Below are 4516 nucleotides of genomic sequence, written 5' to 3' on the forward strand. Positions count from 1 at the left end.
CTGGAGCAGTCACAGGATGAGATACAATCTCCATGAATGGACAACTGTAGCAGGAAAGGTCACAAAATGAGGCAAAATTCACTTAATAATTGTCTTGCTTAGCAACAGAGTCAGTTGTGGTTGTAAGTGGAGAACAACCCATACTGACAAATATTGGTGGTCAATGTTATCAAACAAACATGCAACAATAAAAATCCCAAGTGGTCTGCATGCACTAGAAAAGACTCTGAAATGTTATGTTAAATAAGCTGAACATTTTTAAAATAAATTGTATCTTAGATACGATACAGATATAAATGTTGTTTTCATTCAAAGTGGAAACTGAGCCAAAATACGATTTGAGCAAAATAAGTGTAAACATTACTGATGCCATACATGAGTCATGGTGGCGCAGTGGTTAGAGTGCAGTACTGCAGGCTATTTCTGTTGACTGCAGGCTGCCTGCAATTTGGCAGTTCAAATCTCACCAGGCTCAAGGTTGACTCAGCCTTCCATCCTTCCGAGGTGGGTAAAATGAGGACCCAGATTGTTGGGGGCAATATACTGACTCTGTAAACTGCTTATAGAGGGCTGTAAAGCACTACAAAGCAGTATATAAGTCTAAGTGCTATTGCTATACATGAGCGCTGAGCTGGAGCTTTCTAAATACCTTATAATGGAATTATATAGATAGATATATTTTTCAAATATTCACAAATTCACATTTCATTCTGGCTATATTTAGGGCATATAAACTATACATATTTATATGTTTTACTGTGAATGTGATTAACTTTATGGAAGGGAGCACAGCGTTTTAGGTAAAATGTAAATCACAGTGACTTTTTATCACCTTTCCTGTTGGGTAATAGTAATTTCAGGGAAGAAAAAAAGTTGTTTTTTAATCGTATGTTTTTCTGATTTTATGACCATTTTTGTTTTGTTTGGTTCTGTCCAATATTATACTTCCTTTGCAGCTATGATAAACCTACAGAATATCTTTATTAATGGGTATAGGGATTTGTGTTATGTTCCTATTCGGAATATCACAAGTGTTCTCAAGCATTCATTACTTAATTTCTATATTCCTTTTAAGTTAATGAAGCCTCTTATTCATTAAGCCTTCATTTCAAGTGGGAAATAAAGGTATAATATTTCTTTCAGTGGCTTCTTCTGATTGCTAATAGAAAGGATTCAAAGCTTTGCTCATTTTCAGTTATGCACTAAACATACTTACAATCCTTGAAGTCAAATATCTCTGAGTATCAGTCATTGGTGAAATAGCAAGGTATAAATTTCCTAAATAAGTGCCATGATTGGGTAATGTACAGAAATAAATTCTCAACCCTAGACCTTGTCTCTGTTACAAATGTTGCAAGAGTAAGAATATTTTTCTTTGTGTAACAATGGATTAATGACATTAATTCTCATCTGTAGCTTGGGTGGTACCCTGTTTCCCCCCCAAATAAGAGCTCCCCGGATAATAAGTCCAATTGGGTTTTGAGTGCATGCGTTAAAATAAGCTCCCGCCAATAATCCCTCCCCAAAAATATTGTACACAGCAGCAGCCATGAGGTGACCACGCTTGCCACCTCCTGCCACCTCAAAAATAATAAGACGTCCCCCCAAATAAGGCTAAGTGCTTATTTTGAAGGTCAAAAGAAAATAAGACCCTGTCTTATTTTGGGGAAAACATGGTAGATCGTTTATTCTCCAAGCTTGCTGTTTGGCTTCTGAACGTTTAGTCACTAGATTAGATAACATCATCAGCTGTTGATTGAAGTATTTCATTCCAGTTCTCCTCTGCTTTTATTTTGTCTTATGTGATAATGTGGTTGGTTGATCATGAATTAGTCATGTTGTGAGAATACCTCCTAGTGAAGAGGTGGTTGGTGCTGTCTCTGGTTAGTCGCTTGATTGATCCTACTCCTTACGGGCTTGTAGGCTGGTTACAAATCAATTGAATTGGGGTGGGGGGGGGCATGGCCAGGGGGGCATGGCCAGTTCGACATCACTTGTGTGGGGGTACTTGTGGTGGCCCAACTGCTCTGCCAGCAAAAACGGGCTCCATAGCTCTGTTTTCTCCTCCTGCAATCCTCTGCAAACAAAAACAGTTGCCGTTTTTGCTGGCAGAGGCTCCGTGGTCTGGTCTTTTGCTGTTTCCAGGGTGAGTGACCCCGCAGGCCAGGTATAAGCACCTCGTGGGTTGGATCCAGCCCATACTTACCTGGCAGGGGAGACACCATGATCACGAAGGTGGTTTTCCAGGGTGAGGCTCATCCATTGCACTCCAGGTGTGCTGACCCCTGCGATTTCCCCAAATGCGGGAAACTCGACTGCATAATTTGTGGTAGTGGGGGACTGTGTTTGCGCTTTCCCCTAATAATAAGAGCCAAGATGGCGCAATGGTTAGGGTGCAGTACTGCAGGCCACTTCAGCTGACTGTTATCTGCAGTTCAGCGGTTCTAATCTCACCGGCTCAAGGTTGACTTAGCCTTCCATCCTTCTGAGGTGGGTGAAATAAGGACCCAGACTGTGGGGGCGATATGCTGACTCTGTAAACCGCTTAGAGAGGGCTGAAAGCCCTATGAAGCGGTATATAAGTCTAACTGCTATTGCTATTGCTATTGCTAGATCTTGAGTTTAACATCCTTGATCTAAGCAATCAGGAGAAAATCAAGAACTGCCCAACTCTGCTTCAAAGTTTGTCTATTTGGAGTTATTCTGCTGAGGTCATATAGATGTTGAATACATTAGCGGAAGAGATTCTGCTGATGTATATGTAAATATGTAGATAAGGGTGCATGGACCACAGGTTGAGAACCAATGGTATAGAGCATAGTCTATTTTGAAGGGTGATTTCTTCCATTAGTTTTAATCATAGCAGAGGAAATAAATTTTAATTGGCAGTAAACTATACCTATTGCTTCATCAATTATATAGTATGTTTATTTTTTTCTTGCAAATACAAGAAAACAAATCTTTTAGCATTAGCATCCTTCTTACTTTTTCCTCTGCATTTCAGGATTGATGTTTTTTTCTTCTGCCCATACTTACTTTCATGTAGGGGCCTTGCCATTCCTTGCTGCTAAGTACCATGTTTTCCTGAAATTAAGACAGGGTCTTATTTTCTTTTGACTCCCAAAATAAGCACTTGGTCTTATTTTTGGGGAGGTCTTATTATTTTTGAGGTACAGGAGGCAGCGAGCATGGTCACCTCATGGCTGCTGCTGTGTTGCAATATTTTCAGGGAGGGCTTATTTTCAGAGAAGGGCTTATTTTAGCGCATGCACTCAAATGCCTGATTGGGGTTATCTAGGGAGGTCTTATTTTCAGGGAGACAGAGTAGCATCCCTATGTGCTTTCTTTCTTTTCATCTGGATACAGTAAAGCAATTGGGCTGATGTTTTATCAGAAGAAGTAACTGGGCAAGGATGGGAATCAAGTCTCTTTGGTTACTCTGCCCATCTAGGAATGCATTTTAATTTTGCTTTAATTCTCACTACATCATCAGGATCAAAGATGTCAGATCAATTAAGTAAAACACAAAAGCTTTCTCTATCTCCATCGCACATTCCAGCATCAGTTTTCAAAACCGTAATTTTTTTAAAAAATGAATCTCTAATGAAAACATTTGGCATCCCTGTAGCATTTTATATTGCTTTCAAAGGACTAAATAAACAAATAACTTTCCTGCATTTTTTCTAACATAAAAAGAATTCTCACTTTCGAGAAGGGAAGGAAAAAATCATTGGGTGCTCCTTGCAAAATGAAGCTGATTTAGATCAGTTTACATTTTAAGGTGCCATAAGGAATAACGATGGGATCAGAATTTGGAAAGTACTAACCTCTTTTCTTCCCTGAATAGAAGATATTGTGGCAAATTATCTTTAAAAAACTATGATTCTAGAGAGAAAATAAGAAACCATATCATTTAAAACATTGCAACTCCTTCATATAATGTGTTACACAGGCAACTATTTTGCTAATCAGTTTAGTTCCAGGGGACTTGTTATCCATTTTCACTGATGGTTTCTTGTAGTTCCCCCAACATAAAAAAGCAAGTTGTAATAAGTGTTCTGTCAGATTAGTAAATTGGACTCATAACTTTTACCAGGAATAATAAATGAAGAGAATGGAGGCACTTAGTTGATAGGCTGAGAGCTACCAACACAAGAGTTTGATTTTCTTGGGTTAAAATCAGAAACCATGATTCTCTCTTTTCTTCAATGGCAGTTGAATTTTTTTAAAAAAACACTTCCACTGAAAAGGACATATCTTAATATCAATTTTGCCTTTTTATAAAAAATTTACAATGTGTTATGTCATGTTCCAGTATGATGTTCATTTGATTTCCTTGCTTCATTTCATAACAGATTATCATTTACTAATCTGGAAAGAAACTTGATATGAGCCTTCCATGTTTAGCAGGATCCCTGTGTGTTTTTACTATGAAGTTTTGCTGTTTGTTCTACATTTCAGTCCTACTTATTTATAGACAAAACTAGCTGATAGCCTGGCGTTGCCCTGATATTTA

At 38.4% G+C, this 4516-nt stretch overlaps 1 non-coding gene across 1 annotated transcript; it reads left to right on the forward strand.

Moving 5' to 3' along the window:
• Window positions 1-2198: 2198 nt before the first annotated feature.
• On the forward strand, window positions 2199-2361 carry LOC148043791 (U1 spliceosomal RNA). Its single transcript, XR_015697933.1, has one exon. It is a non-coding gene; the product is annotated as a U1 spliceosomal RNA (small nuclear RNA).
• The last annotated feature ends 2155 nt before the right edge of the window (window positions 2362-4516 follow it).

This window comes from Thamnophis sirtalis, unplaced genomic scaffold (assembly GCF_051295495.1).
Source record: "Thamnophis sirtalis isolate CommonGarterSnake01/CBP01778 unplaced genomic scaffold, rThaSir2_p1.2 scaffold_10, whole genome shotgun sequence".
In the NCBI taxonomy this organism is placed as follows: domain Eukaryota; kingdom Metazoa; phylum Chordata; class Lepidosauria; order Squamata; family Natricidae; genus Thamnophis; species Thamnophis sirtalis.